Source organism: Chelonoidis abingdonii, chromosome 6 (assembly GCF_003597395.2).
Source record: "Chelonoidis abingdonii isolate Lonesome George chromosome 6, CheloAbing_2.0, whole genome shotgun sequence".
NCBI lineage: Eukaryota > Metazoa > Chordata > Testudines > Testudinidae > Chelonoidis > Chelonoidis abingdonii.
The window spans coordinates 19792640-19817047 of NC_133774.1; the positions used below are offsets into that span (position 1 = coordinate 19792640).

General features: G+C 41.3%; 1 protein-coding gene across 1 annotated transcript in view; it reads left to right on the forward strand.

The window, feature by feature from the left end:
* Nucleotides 1-20148: 20148 nt before the first annotated feature.
* The window catches only part of RAB27B (RAB27B, member RAS oncogene family), a 45532-nt gene continuing 41272 nt past the window's right edge, over nucleotides 20149-24408 (forward strand). Inside the window, exon 1 of the mRNA XM_075067476.1 lies at nucleotides 20149-20270. The gene's annotated coding sequence lies outside the window, so the exon portion shown is untranslated. The remainder of the gene's footprint in view (nucleotides 20271-24408) is intronic.

Genomic DNA, 24408 nt, shown 5'->3' on the forward strand with positions numbered 1-24408 from the left:
GGCGAAAGAGCAGCAAGAGCGTACTCACTACAATGGGACTTCTGTCTGAAAAATACCTAGTTTTAGCGAAAAAAAATGTCCACCCCTACAAGAGACATTTGGCTTTTCCCCTCCTTTTATTGTCAACAAAGACCCAATGTGGGCACTGCTGATTGTTTTGTTGAGAGAACTGGCTTCGCCAGTATCCCACAATGCCCTGCTCCGCTTGCTCTGTTCAGTGTTTTGATCTCTGCTGCCTTGCAGGCATGTGCCCCTCCCCTTTCAAAGCTCCGGGAAGTACCTGTGTGCTACTCTGTTTGGGGAACAAACAAAGAGCAAATCATTGGAATGCTACTGTTCTGCCCTGCTAGGAATACAGGCAGACTGCTGCAGCAGGGGGAAGGGGACAGACTGCTGTGCTGCTTTGCCATTTATCAGCACAGAGAGCTCACAGAGGGGGCTGTGGGACAACTCGGAGAGAATTGCAAGATGTGCAGTGATCAGCTCGTCCTTCCCACAACACTGCTCTGTGAGATACATACCCACGGTGCATTGCATGACGGTGTCCCCAGTGTGGACATGATCTGTCGACAGAGGGAGCAAGCGTGGACACTCTTTGCCGACTTCTGTTTTGTCGACTTTTGGGTGTTGACTTTTGTTTTGTCAATAAAACTTGGTAATGTAGACAAGCCCCCAGAGTGTCACAGCTAAATAAGAGGCTGAAGAAGTAGTTAGTACGTATTGTAAGAACCATTCAAGCTGGAGTGGCCAACTAACACTCCTGTAGTCACAGGATAAAAAAGAGGGGCTAGTGAGTTATAGATTGTTGTAATAAGAAATAAATCCAATGTCTTTATTAAGACCCAGATTTTTAGTTTCTAGCAAAGTTATGAATTAAGCTCCCAGTCTTATCTTCAGGTTTCGTTTGAGGAAGAGGACTGATAGGTGAAATATAAAGTGATCACTTTGTGAAAGGTGTTCACCCACAGGTTATATGGTGTTTTTGTCTTTTATCATTTTCCTGTGTGAGTTCATTCAAGAGCATAGTGATTGTCATATAGTGGTTACTGGTACATTTAGTGCACTGGATGATGTATACCATATCTTGTGATAGGCATGTGTAGGACCCATGGATCTCAAAAGGTGCGTTGCAAGGGATGGTGATCATTTTGAAGCAGTCTTGTCAGTGTATAAATGGACTGAAATATTGACTGCTAAATGTCCTGGCATTATATTGTCGTGTTGAACTTATTTATGCTTGTGTAACATTATACAACTGTTGATGCCCTCAGGCAGCTTCCTGAAAATGAGATCTGTATCTCATGAGGCTATCCCAGTGTGCCCATGCAAAATAATCACAGTATATCGAAAAGGAGGAGTATGAAGAGAAGTCCCAAGAGGACAAGGAAACAGTGACTCAAAATGCACAGTACACATTGATATGCTCTTCCCTGAGCTCACACTGTTAGCACTATATTGCTCATGGGAACATAGATAATCAAAAGGACTGAATAGTGGTGCCGATGCCCTAGTGTGCAGTTGTTTTCCTTCAAGATGGACTAGGATGAATGTGAGCACGCTGAAGCCATCTGAGTATGCCCCTGAGCTTTGGAATAGAAAAAAAATAATGTGGTGCTTTGTTATGAGGCTGCTTGCATGATGTTGAGTGTGGAATCCCAGTCCCAGAGCAGGAATATAGGCATGTTCCACTTGGCTCATTAAAAGCATCCAGATGCTCTGGGACAAAGAAAACTGAACCGTTTGCTCCCCATGTGAGAACGGAGAGGGAGAGAGAAGAGTATGCTAGCTCTTAAGCAAGAGAATAATAGATTTTATGCCTTGTTTGAAACAGGTTTATGGCCAAGCCTGAGAGAAATATTCAAGGGGAGCAGGAAGGGAGTGAAAAGGGAATGCAGGGAAACTGGAGTAGGTGCTTAGCAGGTATGGGGTATATCTGACTTGAAATCATTGTGGCTGGATTATCTTTCAGTCTGAAATATTAGTCACTGTCTGCCTACACTATCAATTTGGGGTGTGGCTGAGAGGAGGAAGGAAGGATACAACATGACTCACTTGTATTGTACTTGATATACTTGTATTTCTAGAAAAGGTCAGCATGCAAGAATTCATTTATTTAAAGCGTTGACTGACTAGAGCCTAGTCCAGGGGTGGACAAAAATCCCACAGGCCGGATGTGGCCTGCGGGACCGTCCTGCCCGTCCCCCGAGCTCCTGGCCCAGGAGGCTAGCCTCCAGCCCCTCCCACACTGTTCCCCCTCACCCGCAGCCTCAGCTCTTTCGCCCCCGCTGCTGGCACAATGCTCTGGGCAGCAGGTCTGTGAGCTCCTGGGACAGTGCAGCTGCAGAGCCCAGCCTGGCCCAATGCTCTGTGCTGCATGGCGACGGTGGCAATGTGGCCAGCTCCAACCAGGTGGTGCGGCTCTAGCGCTGCCAGCTACCGGTGCTACAGGCAGCACAGTAAGGGGGCAGGGAGCTGTGGAGGGGGGTTGGATAGAGGGCAGGGGAATTCAGAGTAGTGGTCAGGGTTCAGGGGTGTGGATGGTGATCAGGGGGGAAGTAGGGGGTTGAATGGGGGCAGGGGTCTTGGGGGGGGCAGTCAGGAATGAGAGAGGGTTGGATGGGGCAGCCGGGGGCAGTCAGGGGCAGGGGTTCCAGGGGCAGTCAGGGGCAAGGTGCGGGGGGATGTGGATGGGGCAGAGGTCGCAGAGGGACCGTCAGGGAATGAGGGGTTGATGGGGCAGGAATCCCGGGGGGAGGGGGGCAGATAGGAGGTGGGAGCCGGGCCACAACCCCCTCCCCTAACCGGCCCTCCATACAATTTACAAAACCTGATGCGGCCCTCAGGCCAACGTTTGCCTGCCCCTGGCCTAGTTGATCGTTACACGTATGTAGTTCTTTTCACCCCACAGGGGCTAGGTTGGGAAAGATCAAAAAACGCTGGCACTGCACTCAATGCTGCTCACAATCGCATCATATGTGAATCATCAACAGTGAATGCATTAACGATGTTGATAGATATCTTAATTATCTTTGTTAGACGTCAGAGTCAGCTGCCCATTTAGACGAGCGGGACAGGTCACACCTCTCTTGCAGCTATTGGGTCTCATTCTGCAATAACGTACTCCATCGTAAAATGCGAGTAACTCTGCGTGGGTACAATAAGGATCTTCCAGCGTGTAGTAGCTGTCACAAGCTTCCCTCAGCCTTTACAGCTGGGAGTGACGCAGTTAGCCCTGCAATGCTAGCGCTGCTCACTGGAATATCAAATCCCAGAAGTCCTTTCAAAATTCATAGGGAAATGGCAGAAACCTTCCAAGAAGATTTCTGCGTCTTCGGTACAGATGTTGGATACAAAATCAGTATCCATACAGCTGAGAGTGGATAGAGAAAAAAATGAGCCCCAAATTCTAATTCTGGTGACATCTGCATCCAGATATTACTGTGTCAACCCATCTCTAATAGCAACATTGTAAAAGAACAGAAGCTGGCATGTCAGTAAAGTTCATGCAGCTGGGCTGTCAAATCAGAAGTGCAGTTTTTCTGGAGGACATCATGTTCGTTGGCCAATCTGTCACACTTCTTTTCAGTCCCAATGCATATGTCACAAAGCTTCTTGGCAGTTGTGAGTCCTGAGACTCAAATGTGAAGATCTTTCAGTTTGATCAGTTAAGGGCTTGCTCCTTAATTTAGCTGAAGCAAAAGGGACAGCTCCGTGAATAAGGATTCCTCTGAGTAATGGTTTGTAGGAGCAAACCTTTAGTCACTCAGATTATAAAAGTACTTAAGAATGCTTCTCTGAAAAGTACAATATATTAGCTTTTTACAGAAAACAGGATCATTCTGTGCAAAGTACTCAATATTGTTTGTGCTTCAGGCACTATTGGTGAAAGAGCTGAAACCTTAAGAGAAAAACAATATAAGAAAAAAGAGACGGTAAGGAATAGATAAAAGCCGGTTTGTAAGGATTTTATTTTTATTATATTTTTTACAGATTTCAGTTTTTTCCCAGGTTTCTTAAAAGTCTTTTTAAAATGACATTGAACTATATCTATGGATACGATTTTGTCAGAGTAAAATTAGGCAAAATTCAGACAGCAGTCATGGTAAAAATGTACAAAATCAGGGTATGGTCAGGGTATGGTCGAGGCGGGGCTGAAGCCAAAGCTGGAGCCCCACTGCTGGGGGCTAAAGCTGGAGCCAAAGAAGTCACGGAGCTCTCTTAAAGTCATGGAATTTGTGACCTCCGTGACCAAAGCGTAACCTTAACTATATAGTACTATCACTTTTCAGTCAGAATTCTTCATTGGAGGAGAGATGGTTCATATAATAATTAATGGGAGGAGAGGTCAGACCATTTTCTAGTAATAGTCAACGCTATGGAAAGGTTTGAGAAGCCCTAATCTACAGCCTTATACTCAGGAAGAGGAAATAAAAAGTGCAGATGCAAATTAGAGGACAGCGCTCTGGAAAGCAGCAAGACCTAGATTTAATAGTAGGGAGTCAAAAATTTTCTGTTGAATAATGAATACTAATTAATGCAGGATAAAAAATATTTTAAAAGCCAGTACCATAAATTAAATGTGAAAAGCACTACAACTCATACGGTGTAAAAGAAGTTCGTCTGGTAAACTTTGTCTGTATGCATCCGACGAAGTGGGTATTTACCCATGAAAACTCATGCTCCAATACATTGGTTAGTCTATAAGGTGCCACAGAACTCTTTGCTGCTTTTACAGAGCCAGACTAACATGGCTACCCCTCTGATATTTGTCAGGTAAGTGGTTCCATACATTTCTGTTGCACTCCTTGTATTGGGGTGTGGCCTTGGAGGCACGTCCTGCTGCAGTTTACAAGTTTGGCAGTCAGTCCAGAGCAGGCCATAAGATCAGCGGACAGTCCTTACAAGGTTAAACAATAACCAAATCAGAATCTGGATGTCCAGGCCTATAAACAGACAAACAAACAATCATAAAAGACATAAGAGATAGTTGCAATGCTTTAAGCCCAAGACCTGACCTGGCACAGGGGTTCTGGGTTAGCAGTGAGGAGCTCATTCTTGCTTTGGTCTCACCCAGTGCTATTGTCAGAGGAAGCAGGCAAGCCTTCTTAATTGGCTTACTGGCATTCTGTAGATTTGTGTCACCTCCTGTCCTTTCTAGGCCTCTGGTGGACTAAATCTTGCTGGTAGCCCAGGTTTTCCTTAAGCTGAGGGTGCCTGAGTGTTGACATCTGGAGCAGGGGGCTGATACTTCCTCATAGATCCTGTAACCATGTCTTTGATGCGACTGCATTTGGAAAATCATAAATAGTTGTAGTCCCACAGCACAGAAACCAGAAACTTGGAAAACGGCGGGGTGGGAAGTCACACACACACACGCGCGCACACACACACACACACACACACAGAGTAACAAAAATCTCATAGACATTGGAGGATGATTTGAGAAAGCTAACCTTGCACACACTTTTATCCTAAACAGAACAATGCTTATGATTAGAGAGACTGAAGGAGCTAAATGTATAGAAAAGATTAGAGCAGGACATGATTATAGTATGCACTGAAGAAAAGAAAGGAATTATTCACTGTCACAAGAAAGAAGGAATAAGAAATAGCCTGAGAGTAAAGAAGGAAATCTTTTAACTAGATTTACAATTAGAGGAAATGGGCAGTGTCAGAACTTGAGATGTTTCTGATAAGACAAGAGACATCATTGGTGCAGACTCCAAGAACTGGTTAGATAAGACCTCAATGGGAAGCTAGTGAGTGTGACACTGGCAACCAGGTGCCAGTTCAGGCCGAGGACCCCACACCTCATTTCAATACTGACAAATACGTCACTGAAATAAGTCTGGCTCACTCATGGGTTAGTATTGCTAAAAATAGGTATTAGAATTATAAGAATGTGTTTAGTGTTTAGACTATTGAATGCTTGTAAGTTGCTGCATGCAGGGTTGCCAGAACGGAATGGGGGAACATAGGGCAATGGCCCCATCCTATTACCTGCCTTAAGGGTGAGTGACGGAGGTCAGGGGTGGGGAGGAACAAGCAGGAGGTGGAGCCTCGGGGGATAAGAGGGAGTGGGGACAGGGCCTCAGGGGAAGAGATGGAGCGGGTTGGGGACAAGGAAGGCCCATCGACACCAGGCAGACTAGAGTGGAACATTACAGAGACAAAAGACTTCATTGTCTACTTGCCCCCACAATGAAGATGAATCATGCAAATGAATTCCTTCTATTAGCTGAGTTTGCAGTTCAAAGCAGAAAAGAGGAAGGATATAAATCCCCTAACAAGGAAGAACTTTATTTTTATGCTGCTTGGACTCTGGGAGACAAGGACTTCCTGACATAAGCAAAGGATCCTTAGTGCTTAACCTGAGTTTGTCCTTAAGGACATATAGAGTGTGCTTATTATAGAAGTGTCTTTTACTTTTTGAAACTTAAGTTTGGAACTCATTTGTGTGTATATATGTTTACCTGCTTTAACCTTCTAAATAACTCTCCTGTTTCCTTCTTCTATGGAGTAAATCTTTAGATACTAGCTAGAAGCATGGTCTTTGATGTGAGATCTTAAGCACAATTGACTGGGGTAAACGATTGGTCCTTTGGGCCTGGGAATAACCTGAATATTGCTGTGATGCTTGGTATAAGGGACCATGTATCACAAAAGTAAGCTTGCCTGGTTGGAAAGACAGATCGGAGTACCCCAAGGGACTGTCTGTGACTCCACGTTAAGGCTGTTTTAGTGCCTGAGGAGTTTACACTTGATAATTGGTTGGTGAAATCTGAGTATAGTACTCCCCACCAGTTTGGGGTTTGTGCCCCAGTTTTTAACAGTGTGGCCTGAAGTTGGTACTCACGCTCTTGAGCCACCGCAGGACATCTTGACAGTGAGTTTGTTCCAAAATGCAGCAGTCAGACTGGGAAACTTACCTGGTCATTTTGGTCATTTCCATTATTTATTAAACCTTTTAATCTGAAGTGCTGACACTGTGTGTCAAAAATTTGCAGCTCTCTCACTGTGTTGCAGATTCTACGGTTTTACCTGTTCGCTTCTGGCCAAATCTCCTTCTCCTCTTCCTCCTAACTGGGCATCACTTCTTTTTACCCAATAAACCCCTCCCCTTGCTTCTGTTGTTTATAGTCATGTGCAGTCTCCAGCACCTTTCTCAGCCACCTTTCCAGCCTTTGTAGTTTGTAGTAAGGCCATGTCTCTAACATATCCCTGCCTTATCCACTCAAATTGCTCCACATTCCTCACTAATTTTTGTGAGGCTCCCAGAGGGACTGCCACTCCTGTTCCATCAACACCTCTCCTAATTGCTATATCAACCTCTTTTCCACAGATTTTTTCCTGTAGCTGATTCCTCCCATTTAGCATGCAATTTCTCCCATCATTAGAACTTTTCTGGCTGCTGCAATGTACCTAATTTCCCTGAATGTTGAAAAGGGATCAATAGTTCGTCCAAGCATTTAGTGCTACGCTTCTTGTTGAGAGTGAGGTCAATATTCATTACTTCCAATTCATAAATCGAGGACCTCTGCTGTATGAATACGCTGGGGAGTAGTTTGGTCTCTTTGTAGAAATGTTGACAAGTAGATCAAAATTGCTCATTATATTTTGTCACGCATTGCACTGTAATCCTTACTCACAGCAAATGATTATCTGGACTCTGTTAACAATAACATTATCTTGCAGCAGTTTCACAGAAGTCATAGATATATTTAGAGGTTCTTTTTGAGAAGATCATGATTTCCTGACAATCTTGTTAGATTAATCTTTATAATGAGTGAAGAGTTCCTCTTGCTCAGAACTCCATAGACTGAATAATATTTTCCATTGACCAGCAAAATTTAATTAAAAAGCTCTCAATTTCTAGTATTAAAGATTTAATCTGGTTTAAAGCATTTTACTGCATATGGCATAAAAAATTAGAGTATTCGGTGCAACAAAGGGATTCATCATGCCTTTACAGTTAAAAAGGGATCCATTTGTGTGACATTCCCCAGGGTACAATCTGGACTGCTGAATAGCTGTGTCCCTTCAATTCTCCAACCTGAAGGGCCTTTTACACTGTTGTGCTATGAGAGCAGCTATTCCGGGCTTGTTCATGCAAAAGCCTCAAGCGTGCAAAATCACTCCCAACTGAAGGACATGAGAGCTGCTAGCCAGCCACACCTGAATTATATTACAGAGCAACACAAGCAAACTCCAAGTCTGAGACTTGTCCCTGGAAATGTGTGTCTTTTTCTGCCCAGCACCCTCCTGGACAATACTGTCTCACAGAAAGTTCATCATTTTATTAATGACATGCACACACCTTGTTAACTCAAATGGAAGTTCCCAAACACACACCGGTGTAGATAAAACAGTAAAATAAGTTTAGTAACTACAGAAAGATAGATTTTAAGTGATGACAAGCAATGAGGCATAAAAGTCAGAATTGATTACAAAGAAATAAAAGGTAAAATGCTAACTAATACCTAACTTAACAAGCTTAGGCTATGTCTACACTAGCTGTACTGATGCGCTGCTGTAAGATCTCTAGTGTAGCCACTCTATGCCAACCAGAGAGAGCTCTCCCATCAACATAATTAAAAAACTTCCAACAAGTGGTGGTAGCTATGTCAGTGGGAGACGCTCTTCCACTAACATAATGGTGTGCACACTACCACTGATGCTGGTGAAACTTATGTCGCTGAGGGAGGGTGTTTTTTTTCACATCCCTGAGCAACATAAGTTTTGCCAACATTAGTGGTAGTGTAGACTTAGACCTAAGTGGACTTGAAGCAAAAAGTTTTTTCTCATTGAATGCTCACAACAGTCTGGCTGGATCTCTCAACCAGGATCACTTGTCCAGTTCAATTATGCTCTTTGTCTTTCAAATGTTGTTGATGCCATGAGTAGAGCTGAAGGAAGAGAGATGAATTGTGTCCTCTGTTCTCCCTTTTTATAGCATTTATTTTCTTTGAAAATCATCTCCAGCTGGGTTCTGGCAACAGTAAATCTGTTTTGAATGAGAATCCCCAGCTTTTTACTTGCCAACATGTACATTTCTCACCTACGCTCTTCTTCCTGCTAAAGAATAGTTGCTTACCCAGGTGATTGCCCATCTGATTTTGTTGACACCTGGCTGAGGTGTCAGTTTGCCTTTTGTCTCTGATGAACGAGTTTGTGCCTCCTTTTCTAACTTGGGAGCATGTCTCAGCAATGTCATACAGTAGAATCTTATAACTTTACATACAATGTTGCTACACACATTTTATCAGGGCAATAATGGTCAGTGAATTATGAGTTTTCAAATTATACCTCACAAGGCATACTTTGTACACAATTGATCATTGTCTTGTAAGAGTGGTGAACATAGGGTATAGACTGTCACAATTTGGTAATATGTATGGGACCAGATATGAGGAACTACTTACATAAAGGAGCTAGTAGCTCAGACATAGCTACATTAGTACAGTCAAGTGATTACAGTTGGAACTGCTAATCAGAAAATCTGGGTTCTATTCCTGGCTCTGCTCCAGACTCATGGGGTGGGGGTGGAGGATCTTAATTAAATCACTTTCAAAGATTTTAATGCCAAAAGGAACCATTTTAATCATCTAGACTGACATCCTGAATAACACAGAGCATAGTTATTCATGCTGAAATCCCTGCATCAAACTCAGTAACTTGTGCTTGAACTAGAGCATATCAATTAGAAAAACATCCATTCCAAGATTTCAGGTGATGAAGAATCCAACATATCCATTATTTACATCCACTGGAAATACTTTTCCGACAGTTAATTGCCCTCACTGCTAAAAGATTTGTACCTTATTTTGAGCTTAAATTTGTCTAGCTTCAACTTCCAGCCACTAGATCTTGTTAGGTCTTTGCCAAATTAGAGTACTCTATTTGTTAACCTTCTATGGCTTAGCTAACCTTTCTATGGCTCAGTCTGTAAATGGGGATTGTAATACTTCCCTCATGGGGATTAATGGACATTGAATTATCTTTACAATATGTTCCAGATTCTTTGGTCTGACAAAGAGAGCCAGTGAGGAATTTTCTGCTGGAAAACCATTCCATCAGAAATTCAGCTTCCACAAAATACGTTGCTTAAGTTATTGCCTTTGGAAGGTACTCAGATACTATGATGACAAGAATGGTATAAAAATACATATAGACTAGACTAGATTAGAACATGAAATTTTTCAATGTTTCCAGACGTTTTGATCTTTCCGTTGGGAAAACCCAAACCAAAACTCCCAGGTTCCCCAAGATCTCCAGCTCCCTGGCAGCCCATCTGGTGTATCCTCACTTAAGTAAAAGTGTTGGCCAAAATGTTCAAATTGGAGTGCCTAAAGTCAGGCACCTGCGATGAAGTGTAGAGGTTGGCTGACAAATAAGAGATTACCAGATTTGTGCCTATTACATGGCTGACCTGGAATGAGTTATAAAAAGAAAAGGTAAAAGGAAACTATCAAAGACATGGGCTATAGAAGATATACATTAACCAAGCACAAGTTTGAGGCTCAATAAGAGGAACTGGATAAAATTCTATGGTCTGTGTGTTATAGATAAGCTTGGATGATCTGATGGTTCCTTCTGGTCTGTCATAAATAGATGGTTAAGGGTTAATGTCTCTTTTACCTGTAAAGGGTTAAGAAGCTCAGTAAACCTGGCTGACACCTGACCAGAAAACCAATAGGGGGACAAGATACTTTCAAATCTTGGTGGAGGGAAGTCTTTGTTTGTGCTTTTTGTTTTGTTCGTTGTTCGCTCTCGGGACTGAGAGGGACTGGACATCATTCCAGGTTTTCCCAATCTTTCTGAATCAGTCGTTCATGTTTCAAAATTGTAAGTAATAGCCAGGCAAGGCGGATTAGTCCTTAGTTGTTTTCTTCAACTTGTAAAATGTTCTTTTTGCTGGAAGGATTTTTACTCTGTTTGCTCATAACTGAATCTAAAGGCTCCGGGGGGGTCCCTCTGGTCTATATGATCTGAGATTACCTGAAAGCATTTCCCTCCTGATTTTACAGAGAGTACTTTTACTTTTTTCTTTTCTTTAATTAAAAGTTCTTTTTATGAACCTATTGATTTTTCCTTGTTTAAAAACCCAAAGGAATTGGGTGGGGGGAGAGGGGGAGATGGTTAATTCCTCTTTGTTTTAAGATCCAAGGAGTTTGGATCGGTGTGAAGCCTCTCAAGGCAACCCAGGGAGGGGAAAGTCTGGAGGGAAAAGGAGGGGGATGGTTAATTTCTCCTTGTTTTAAGACCCAAGGGGTTTGGGTCTGGGTTCCCCAGGGAAGGTTTTGGGGGAACAGAAAATGTGCCAATCACTAAATTCTGGTTGGTGGCAGCGTACAAGATTTAAGCTAGTAATTAAGCTTAAAAGTGTTCATGCAGGTCCCCACTTTTTGTACCCTAAAGTTCAAAGTGGGGGAAAAAACCTTGACATGACCTCACAATCTGTGGATCACAGGGTAATACTGTGTCCTCTCTCTTCTCAAAGCTGGAAAGGCCTTGGGTAATTATCGCCCAGTAGCTTGAGCTGATTGGTTCTGGTTTTGAGTTTGTGTTTTGGAACTACAGCAAGCCCTGAAGAGACCTGTAACTGAGCCTTTATTTTCCCCTCTTGGGGTGATGACTCTGTATGCTGGTTTACAGCCATTTAGACTACAGAAAAATCAATTCCCTAAAACTGTACCATAAAACAACCAAAGTATTATCTTTAAGTAGGAAACTAGGACAGAGAGAAGTTAAGGCGAAAAGTTGCCAACAGGAGTGGACTGTGCTAAGCACTTCAAATAAAGTGGCCTAATTTTCAGAGGCGCTGAGCACCCATGACTTGCACTGAAATTAACAGGAACAGCAGCCTCTGAACAGGCCATGTTGATTTAGACACTGAACTTTAGTGACTCAAGTTTTCCAATTTTAACCCTACCTTCTCAGAGTCTTCAGTTCCTCTCTAGGGACAATGGTATTTGCCACCTTTGTAAAGTGCTTTGGGATAGTTAGGTATTGGACTTGATTTTCCATGGCCTTGCAACTTGTGTAGGGTTGCCAAACCTCCAGGATTGTCCTAGAGTCTCCAGGAATTCAAGATTAATCTTTAATTAAGGATTATGTCATGTGATGACATCTCCAGGAATTTGTCCAATGGCAACCCTAACCTGGTGAACTCATCTACTCCAGTAGAAATGGATGTAAACTGTCAATTCAGAAAGATATTGGAGGAATGGGGCAGCTGGGCAGGAGATACTCTTGTGCAGTGGCTGGTGTGTGTCTTGGAGGGGACTAAGGAGTCCATTTGAAGTGGCAGTCATCCTCTTTCTCCCAGAGAGCTGCGAAAGAAGTGGCTAGACCAGAGGTGCAATGGTGCAATGGTTTTCAGTACTAGCCCTGTAACCGGTGTGTGTGTCTGTATGCTTACTGAGGCAACACCATCCTCAAAAGTACCTTTGAGATACATTGTTCCAAGTCATTGCTGTGGATATGGGGATAACTTTTAAGGTCTCAGAGCCTGGTTAGTGTGATGGAGAGGGGAGGAGTGGTGGTGCTAGGGCAGAGGCAGCAATTTGAAAAACAGCATCCAGGGTGGCCAGTTGTTGCCCTTTACATTGCACAAGCATTAATGACTCTGAAAGATGCAAGCTGATGGTGAATCAGGACCCAAATGTGTTACATAAGTGCCAAATGACATAAGTGCCAAGCACTTGTAGTTAAATGATGTAACATTTGAAATATGATATTCTAATACTCTGCTCAGATTTTGAACGTTTCTCGGGCGTGATAGCAACATGAATGTCTTGTAGCTGCATGGAAACTTTTCGGTTCTGCCTAATTAATCAAATCTGGACCTTTCTTACAGCAAATTTTATAACATGTTACATGGCACACTCTAGTTCTGATGACAATTGCTGGGAAGTGATGATAATTATTCAGTTTCTTTCTCTTTCACTCTGTCCTAATTAACTCAATGGTTTAATCACTAAAACGTCTCTAATTATGACATGTATTAGTCTGTCTGCAGACAAAGTTACAAGAGGTCTTATCTAAATACGGCAGTGATTTAATATGGTAGATTTGCTCTGCTATTTGTTGGCTCATATTCCCCATCTGCAACTATCAAGACAGTCACTGATTTAGTCATGAAAATGTTTGTGAATGTCAAATATTTCACAGATACTAGCCCAAATGTTTATTCAAAAACGTTTTCTGGAAGTGCACTACTAGGGCTGGTTGAAAATTTTCCATTTAAACTTTTTTCTGATGGAAATATGGATTTTCTATTAAATAGAAATTTTCATGGGAAGTGGCTTCTTTCCTCAAAAAAAAAAAAAATTGGTTTTTCGTCTGGAAATTAAAATACAAAAACAGTTTGTGTCCAAACCATTTATTGGTTTTATCAGCTTTTGGATAAAAAATTTTGGTTTCCAAAAATGTGGCCTTCCTAATGAGTCCATTACCCAGAATTGATGCATTCACCCTGATTTTAAATCTAATGTATATTTTCTAAATTAAATAAATCTTGTTTTCAGAAAATTGGTCTTAAAATAATGATTGTGAGTCAGGAATTGTTTTTGTTTATTTTTACAGTGCCCAGGAACATGTTAAATGTTTTACAGGGCAAACAAAAAAATGCAGTTTATGCCTTGAGGATCTAACAATTGAATTTGAGAGGTGATGAGACAAGAGCAAATAGGAAACTATAAATCATGGGATAGGAGGGTAGTGAATAAAAATTACATTGGTGAGATTATGTTATTACTCAGTTTTTAGGCATGTGCATTTCTGGATGGTTTAATTACTGAGATTTTAATAATAATAATAATAATTGACTGACTTCTTAAACATATTGAGGAAGAAGTAAATCTGTCTACATTAGAAAAGTTGCATTGGTTAATTACTTTGATTTATAATCAGTCTAGCTAAACTGGTGCAAACCCCTAATGTAGATGCACTTAAACTAGTTCACCACTTGCTTAATCTGTTTATCTTAATTTAGTAATTTACACTAACCTGATTTAAACCAGAGTTAAACCGGTTTTAGGAGTTTACATGAGGGGTTTTCATCAGTTTAACTGGATTGAATATAAATCAATTTAGCTTGCATCAGGAAATTACAAAATTAAGATAAACTAATTTAAGCCAGAATTAAATTTGTTTATGTGTGTCTTCACTAGGAGGCTTGCATTGGATTAACTAGATTGAATTAAAATTAATTTAATTATTCAAATGCAATTTTTTTGAATGTAGAGCAAGCATTAAAGAGGGATTTGAATGGGGAAAAGATAGTAGTTTGGACCAGATAAAAGATCAGTAGTCGAGTAATATATGAGGGGAGAGAGATGGCTGCAAACTTCTCTTAGAGAGAAGGAAAACATATCTTAGGATTCAGTCAGCAGTTGCCTGGGGACACTCTGTCAAATATGTGGGTACTCAAAGAAGAGGTGAAATAATGTGTTTGTCTTTTAGCGTGGTGTAATATAATAGTTAATGCAAATATTCTATTCAGAGGGATGATAAATTCAGATCCAAAGCTTTCTTCTAAGAGAAGGTTCATTCAATCTGTGAGATCTATTTACTTTTTATTGTAGTCATTTTTGAAAGTAATTGTTTAGTCACTATGTACGGTATGACATTTCTCTGTATCTGGAAAGAATAGGATCCATCCACATTTCCTGTTCCTGAAAATAATACTTAATTTTAATTAGCAGAGGCTTAGGCAGGAAACCAAGGTGGTCCTTGAGTGAGGGACATTCCTTTTGTTTAAGAGACCCACGGAAGTAGAACATATGGACTGTTACATGTACTCACAGCCAATTCAAACTAAAAGAGAAAAGGTATCCAGAAATTAGAACTTTTTTGTGAAGGTACTTGTCTCTAAAGTCTCCTGTCATAGCAGAACATTTCCAGCAATATAAATGGAACCAGTAACCTGCAGAGTCAGTAAATGTCTACATGACAGAATTGAAGCACTGTGAATTGTAAGCCAATTTGGAGGATGCTTTAAAGGATCACAGAGTGTCTGTTTTGAAGCAGGGGGCCTTACCGAAGTGTATGCCAACAGAGTGTGATTTCATCTGCTCACAAGCACTGGTTGTTACTGAACCAGTGGAGACTACGAGGAAAAAAAAACGTACCAGGGGAAATGACCTGTGAGAAGAGTGATGCATGCCACATGAGCGGAAGTGAGCAGCTGTCATTTCACAGGTGAGCGGTGTTGGAACTGCCATAAAAAAGGACACACACAGCACTACGTGTAGAAGCCCAAATGAAACCAAAAGGATAAAGCTGTTCAGGCTGTGGGTGAGAGACCATCTGCCAGTATTAATGACGGTGCAATTGTAAATGCAGTCAGTAAACAAACTCCAGATATAATTTACACAGAACTATAAGGAGCTGGTAATCCCTCTGTCCTGGACATATCATGTGCATTTTGACCAATTGCACAGAAGGATTATGAAAGTTTACTTGCAGTTATTCCACTTTGCATGCCCCTCTGAACCCACACAATTACCAAAAAACCCCAAAAAACACGTCAGCTGGGGTCCTGCATGTTCAAATTGCATACTAGAATCAGCCATCACAGTGTTGTTTGTGCATCTTACTAAGGCAGAGAGCTCCCAGTTATTTTCTCTAAACATTCTATAACAACAAACTGAGACCCCGCTACTATCTGCCCCCATCTGTTCTGCCCCTTTTCAGGTAAGAGCCCCACCTTCCATCAGAGACCTTTTGTTTCTCCAGACACACCCCACATTTCTACAAAACAAAAGCAGCTGCTCCACACAGTTTATCATGTAAATCTATTCAGGCCCCCAGCCAAGATCGACCAGGCCTGGGACGTGAAGAATGAGTGGAGCATCTTTGGATATGTCTACACTGCAGCACGGAGGTGGGATTCCCAGCATGGGTAGACTGACTCATGCTAACTTTGCTCATGGGAATGCATTAAAAAGAGCAGTGTGGATGTTGCTGCATGCTTGGCGGCTCAGGCTAGCTGCCTGAGTTCAGACTTGGGGGGTCAGGCAAGTTTGGACTTCGGTGGCTAGGTCCATCCACCTCAGCCTTACATTGTCCCCTACACCCCTCCTCCCACCTGAAAGCTACCCCTTGGCTGGGTCTCTGCCCCGTTTCTTCCAGCTTTGAGTATTTCACTGCCCTCTTCTTCCATTGTATTTGTTTCTCACCTTTTTCTTTCATATCCTTCTTATTTTGTTCTTCCTTTTATCCTTCATTTCTTTCAACCCTGATCCCTCACTTCTCTGCTCCCCTCACTGTCACTGGAGTCCACTTCTCCCCACCTGCATCTGCCTCTTCTCTCGCTCCCCTTCACTCTGCCTGCCCTACTTCTCCCATTCTTTTTCCCCCTTTCTCCCCTGACTTGTAACCCTACTCTTTTTTTTCTTTCTCAACCTAGTTTGTGCCCCACTATTCTCTCTCTCAATGAGATAAACAATAATTATAATCATTAATCCTAAAAAAGAGCATTAAAAGGGATAAACAACTTCATGCTCCAGAGTTTACCCAAACTCTATTAGGGATTAGGATAATACACTCATGGGGGACCGATTATCCCACATCTACCTACTGGAGTGTTTTTTGTACCTTCCTCTGAAGCATACTGGCTGCTGTCAGAGATAGGCTACTGGGCTAGATGGACCAAGGGTCTAATCCAGTGTGGAAATTTCTATGTACCTCTTCTTTCCCACCATTTTTGGCTCTTTGAGGGCAAGGAGGGGTGACAGGATGGCAGAGGACAAAGGCAAAGGACCCCAAAGAATTAAACACCAAAAGACTTTAATGGAAACCAAAAATGTGCCATAGGTACCACTCACTCATCGTTAGGTCCAGCATTGTAAATAGAAAAGGCAAAAAGGCAAAATTCTAGCACTTCATCAATGCTAGTTCAAACCAGTTTCACCAGTGGCATTAATGGGCAAACATCAACAGATACTAATGGAGTTTTTCACAGGTTAGTCAGCTGAGAATTTGGCAGTTAGTTTTCTGATCTCCCACGTACAGTTGTATTACATGTACCGTCCTCCTCAATCTATCTAGGTATTTATACCATGCTCATCACCATGGTATCTGAGCTCCTGCTCAGTTCTGAGCTCTGAACTCACACCAATAGACAATTATGCTATTATATGGAAGGCTGCAATTTATCAATGAATTCCAGGAAAACTATAACTCCTAAGTGAAGATTTTTCATGAGAGCCCCAAGATACAATTGTTTCCTTTTATGTATTAAGTAGAAAAATAAATAAAGTAAGAAAGCGAGATAATCAAAACACTTGTTTCTTATTTACTGTTATTGCTTTTCCTTTCCCACAGCTCTGCCTCTCTCTCTTCCTTGTGTTTTTATTTTTAAAATGGAGAGTAACTTTGCTTGGGGTCTCACATGTACCCATTAGTAGTGGTGTGATGCAAGCTTCTTCATCCTACCATCAAACGCCCCTTAACAGCATTGCATAATAAACTGATCTAGAATACATTTCACTATCTCAGTCCTGGGCTGCTGCTTGAGTGGACTAAGGTGAGGCCAGCAAATTCATTTTCAATTGTGCTAGGAGATGGATTTGAATCCAGGTCTCAGAAGTTGAAAAGTTAATGTGCATTAACCCATAGTGTAACCAGCCTCCTTAAGCTCCTCCTTCTCTCATTTGTTGTTATCATATTTCGCAGTGTATGCCATATAGTTTGTTTTAGGCCACACCATACTGTAACAACTTTATTGCATGACCTAAAGCAAACTATATTCAGAGATTCTATGACCAGGAGAGACCACTGTGATCATGCAGACATGCATCTGATGAAGTGGGTATTCACCCACGAAAGCTCATGCTCCAAAACGTCTGTTAGTCTATAAGGGGCCACAGGATTCTTTGCTGCTTTTACAGATCCAGACTAACACCGCTACCCCTCTGATACTTGAGTTCCTCATGATACTCCAATTCGTTCTGAATGCAATAGTTATTACTCTGATTGATTACAATATAGTGAGGCTATACAATGTACAGACCCCTTATCTATGCTCTAACTAGTGACTTTGTATACTTAGTGGGACAGTATTCCCTAAGAATATGCTTTCTCTTCCCATATTGACTAGTTAGAAAGTTAGACAATGCTTTAGATAGAAATATATTTATTATTTATATTATAGAAGAAACATCTAGAGTCCTCAAGCAGGTCAGGACCCCTGACCTCTGCTAGATACTGTATATACATTTAGTAAATGACAGTCTAGGTCCCAAAGATCTTATATTCCTTAATGATTTCAGAGACTGATAAGAAGTAGATGAATGGGTTGAATGTTTAGGGCAGTGCTTTGTTCTGAATCCCTCAGCCTTTACTTCTGATAATACTACACTCTTCTTTCTCAGAAACACACCTATATTGCAGAATCCAGGTGCCTCCCCCCCGGAGTGATTACAGACCAGTGTTGGACACACGGACATGAAAGCTGGGTCTCCCACAAGTTGAGACTAACTATGTTGTTCTGAGACTGAGCTGCAAGGTGTTCCTTTCTGCTTGCATTCTGTCTTCTTTCCTTCTGGAATACCACAAAGAACAACTTAAGGACTTATATTAACACTAAGAAAGACTCCTTTTAGGAGTCTAAGTGATCTGGGAAAAGGGGGTTAACAGTGAGTTGTTAAAACTTGCAGATAATACAAAATTACTCAAGATAGTTAAGTCCAAAGCAGACTGCAAAGAGTTACAAAAGGAATCTCACTAAACTGAGTGACTGGGAAACAAAATGACAGATGAAATTCAATGTTGATGAATGCAAACTAATGCATAATCCCAACTACACATACAAAATGATGGGGTCTAATTTAGCTGTTACTGCTCAAGAAAGAGATCTTGGAGTCATGGATAGTGTTCAGTGGGGTGTTTGTTTGTTTTGTTTTTTGTTTTTTTTAAACTAACAAAATGTTAGGAACCATTAGGAAAGGGATAGATGATAAGATAGTAAATATCATAATGCTACTATATAAATCCTTGGTACACCCACACCTTGAATACTGTGTGCAGTTCTGGTCACCCCATCTCCAAGAAGGATATATAGGAAATTGAAAAGGTACAGAGAACGGCAACAAAAATGATTAAGGTTATGAAACAGCTTCCATGTGAATAGAGATTAGAAAGGTTTATTCAGTTTGGAAGAGAGATGACTGAGTGGGGTAATGATAGAGATCTATATAATCACAAATAGTGTGGAGAAAGTGAATAAGGAAGTGTTATTTACCCCTTCACATAACACAAGTACTGGGGGTCACCCAATGAAACTAATCAAGGAAATAAGGATTCACCCTTTGCTCTGCTATTATGGACCTTTTGACTATGTTCCTTTTAATGGGCATATAACAGTTAAGGAAAATGTTTTTTGACTTAATTTTGTTTTGCTAAAGTGGAGGCTATTTGAACAAAATCAATGCATGGTGCCACCTGTGGAGCCGATGATATGCACACCTCTCAACTTTACCACATTTGGAGAGAAATCACTCATTTTGCTCTCAAAATTGCTAACAAATTTGGCACCCCCTTGCTTTTATTATAGAAAATCATTTAAATCAGACATGAAGAGTCAGGGACCAGAGGTTATAGGAAGAGTCATTTACATTAAAGAAAGGGCTATCATGGCATTTTAAGTTTCCTGCATGGATAATTTTTGGTGTGATGTGGGTCTTTGTCACCCACTGTGCCCCATGTTTGGCCTTTGGTAGGCTCAGAGGTCTACTGGTAATGCAATAAAACATATAGTTACATATAAACAATCGTTAAAAGCAATACAGAGTACTACAAACACAAAAAGTAACCCTGAATGCAAAAATACTAACCCAAGCATACTAAGTGGTATCTCTGCCTAGATACTATGCTGCTAGGTTAATCAATGCAACCCCCCATGCTAAAAAAGGGACTTAAATTGGTGCAGATAACCTGCAGCAGCTGATCACATTTTATTAAGCCTGACACTGCTACCACACAGCTGTTAGCCTGTGTGCAGAACATCAAACAGGGCAGAGCCTTTAACAAGGGCAGACTGTGTATTTAGCAGTTAGTGCCTGCAGTTGAGTCACGACCAAGATTTGCCCGAGGTTAGTTCCTCACATCCGTGTGCAGGCACTCAGGGCACGCCTTCTTCTCATACAAGCAGTTCAGACAGAAGCCTTGTCAGGCTAGCTCCCAGGGGTGGTGCTAAAACAGACTTCAACTCCGTCGCTGCCCTGACAGCAGCGGGATCTACATAATCGCTCAGGACGATCCGAGTAAGTTTCTTGCTTGGCACTTTTAAACATTTTCAACCAAAATCGGGTTATGGGGGGGAGGGTCTGCCTAGGAGGAGTTGAGCAGGGGACAGAAAGGTAAAGCCAACATCGGTCCCTGAAATGCGACACCTAAGTTCACACGCTGGTGAGTCTGGCAAGCAGGGGAGAGAAAGCGAGAGAGAGTGTCTATGCGTTCCTGCTTGCTGGAATGTACTCACACCCATCTAGCGTGTTCATAGCTGCTCCGTAATTGTGGGAAAAGGAAGTTAGGCCTAACATGGCAAACAGCTTTTTTTTATTTCTTTGCTGCTTCTACCTTTTGGTCACTTCAGATTATATTGTAGAGGCTTTTTTTTTTTTTTTCTTCTTCTTCTTCAAAGATCACACTTTTCTAGGCATGTGGCTTTATATGCCAGCAGGTATACCTCTTCAGTGATGGGTCTCCAGAAAACTGTTGCTTGGTGCCCTCTGCTTAATTTAAAAAAAGCACTAAGGTGTCTAATGCTTTCATGTTATTGCTGTTAGAGATTACATGTGTGCTTTCTGAAGAGCTCCAAGGAAAACAGAAAGAAAGGTTGGCACAATGTTTTTCCTGTTCTTTAAACTGTTAGTTGTGATTTTCCCCCCCACCTCCCTATACTGTTTGACTTTTGTGTATGATTTGATAACTTGGGAGGGATAGCTCAGTGGTTTGAGCATTGGCCTGCTAAACCCAGCACTGTATTTTCTGAATGTTGATAAGGTTCTGCTTTGGTTCTGCTTTACTTTAATAAGAGGTGTTACCACTGATGGTTGCTGAAGCGTTCTTGTTATGTTCTACCTCTAGTTTTAAATAAAAGTATTTTGTCATGGCCGACAGTAGCTTTTACTCTTTGTCGAGGGTGATCGTAGTTAAGTACTAGCACTTGCACTAGGCAACCTGGAAAACATTTTGTCCTCAGTTATGCCCCATGAAAGTCAGTAGGATTGCATGACATGTAAATAGAGCAGAACTGGGTCTCCCTAGTTCTGTGTCTATTTAATATGTAGGATGGTTAAGGGCAAGGTCTGCTGATGAGTAGTCTGGATTTACATCAAGTTTAGCTGAAGGATGCGGATGAATTTACAGCAAGTTTTACATTGGCATTAAAGGGAGTAGAAATTTGCTTCTTGTTTATAGTAGCTAGTTTTTGTGTATAAAATGTGAGCAGTTCAAATTCTGGCTTGTATACCAAAATGGACATTGTCTCCCTCCCATTCCTGCATTCTGAAATCTTGCCCTCTCCCCATGTTAGGTCTGGAATACATTCCTGCTGCTGAACTGTCAATGTATTAAGAGGTTTTCCTGGGGGAGCAGAGAGGTTTCCTTGCAATCAATAGCGAGTTGCTTGACAATAATGAAAAGGTTATATTGATTCTGCTACGCTGAAGGGCTATTTGAGTTTCACCATTATTGCTCATGAGGGGGCCATACAAACTTTCAGCAGAAATTGGATTATCTTATTCTCCTGGCAGATATCACTTAAATGGACACGGTCAAGGCTGACATGCACAAAATGTTTCATTCCCATTCTCCCCCATTTTTAAGCTCAATTAGCTTTCCAAATAAAAAATAAACCATAATTCAGTGATCCATGTAGAATAACCCTAGAGCAGTGGTTCTTAACCTGGGGTGCATGCACCCCCTGTGGGTGCGAGATGTCCTTTCTGGGGGTGCAAGATGCGCCAGTTTTTTTTTAAGAAGGCAAATTATTGAAAAAACAAATTAAGCACAGGCACATAGGTTTGACAAAACAAAGTAATTGCACCTATATATTTATTAACATTATATACTTTTTTAATGATTACTGTAATATACAAACAAATATATCTAGGTTTAAGGGATGCGAGAACATATTTTGAGAACTAAAGGGGTGCAGGCTGCAGTAAAGGTTAAGAACCACTGCCCTAGAGTTTTGAGTTTGTTGTGATTTGTGGATGCACGAATCTCCTTAGCAGATAGGAGTGGAGGGTCATAATCTTAATGTGGGATGGACGGGATTGAGTGTCATGGGGTTTTAGTAAGGGACATTGGACCAGTCTGTATATATCTGGATATAACTAGTTTAATTTTCTCTTCGAGGCAGGAGTGGACACGTTTATATATGTCTAAATTAAGTTAAATATCATGCCAGCTGTCTACTCTTCTGGAAATCTGTTCTTGAGGAAGGAGATAAGTGACATTGACAAGTGATCTCTAGAGAATTCCTGTCCATTTCAATCTCAGCAGGCTCAGAAGGAGCAGAACAACCAGGAGTACAAGAGAAGAGGTGCAAATCTACTTTGGCAACTTGGACTATGTCTACACTACTGCGGTAAATCGACCCAAGCTATGCAACTCCAGCTACATGAATAAAGTTGCTAGAGTCCACGTACCTTAGGTCAAGTTACCGTGGGGTCTACACCATGACGAGTCGACAGAGGAAAATCTCCCATCGATTTACCTTACTCTTCTTCTCATTGCGGGTAGAGTAAGGGGTCAACTGGAGAGTGATCTGCAGTCGATTTTGTTGATCTTTACTAGATCCACTAAATCAACTGCCAGTGGATCGATCTAAGAGCGTCAGTCCCCACTGTAGTGTATACTTGCCCTCAGTGCCCTGCACTGATCAGCTCAAAGCTGGGATTTTAACACTGTTGTAGGTTGATAGTTGTTTTTGTTTTCATTAAAAGGGGTGATATAAATATATTAAATCTGTTTTATAGGTGCATAAATTTGTGGGATCTTTTACATTTTCAGTAGCCCAATTCATTCCTTTCGAAGCAGTTGATCTCTTGGGGGAAGGGAGGGAAGAAGCTTCTTGTATATTTTAAGAATAAATTTCCTGTTCTGCTGAGCTGAAATTTGTACGCTCACTTGGAGGCACAGGGTTATTCTGAATTAGGGGCAAGAGAGACAGTAGTTGCGAAACCAGAACATGGTACTCTTATTCTGGAATAAAACTGTCCGCACAAGGAATTATTCAGAAATAGCTATTCTGGAATAACTCCATGTGTAGGCAAACCCATAGAATGCCAAATTCTGCTGTAACAGTTCTGCTAGAATATAGTGTGGCGTGTACAAGAAAATGAGCTATCTAGAAGTAAAATGCATTGCTTTTCATTCACAATGTAACTGAGAAATATTATTGCTGCAACATATCTGAAATGGTGTCAATTTACTCTAAACTGATAGCATTTCATTTCACTTGCAGCCACAACAAAACATATTTAGTCTTTTAAACGATAACAAAGCAGAATTCCTAGCTATAACCTCATTCTCCAGTCTGTTTTTATGTTTTGGGAAGGTATAGAACTAGATCATTATTTTATATCCCTCCTGATCTCTGTTGTACAAGATCTTTTAAACTAATTGTGTACATCAGTCTGGAGGCAAAAAGCATTCACCCAAGGGTGAAATAAATCCTAGGCTTTCAGGCATGTGAAAAGAGGGGGCTGAACCTTGAAGCTATGCCCATTGAGACCAGCTGAGGATCTGTCTTAAACATTTTTAATTCTTGATTCGGACTTTTTAAAAACAGGAGATAGTTTTCCCAAACTCTCAACTGAGCAAAAAATTTCAGTGTGGTGTAATACTCTTAAGTCAGGGGTTGCATGTGAAGGCTAAAGAAGCCAGAGTTGGTACCCCTGCATACAGAATGTTTGCAGTTCCGGCTCAGTTGTGGTGTTAAAGTTTGAACAGCTGTAGAGATAAGCAACAGCTCTCATGGCACTGCACTTCATTTTTTGCATTCAGAGAAACAACACTATATTATACCTGCTGACAAATCTGCATCAGGGTGTAGCAACCCATTTAAAATGTCCTCATAACCCCTCCCTTAGTATACCTAGAAACTCCAAGGGTGGACGCCAGGACACACAACATGCTTGCTGCCAAAGTACACGAATTTAGATGTAGAGGTTGCCATATAGAAAATGGCATGATTAAGAACTGCTGGTAAAATACATTGCCCCTAAGAAATTACAACTGTGCACTAATGGTATATCATATGCCTTTCAGCACCCATGATTTTTATATACTATTGTTATGGCTTTTAGACAGAGAGTGGAATTAAGTCATGATGTCAGAATCTCTGTGGCCTTTTTTTCCCCTCTGTGCTGAACCTATAAATTTTGGAGC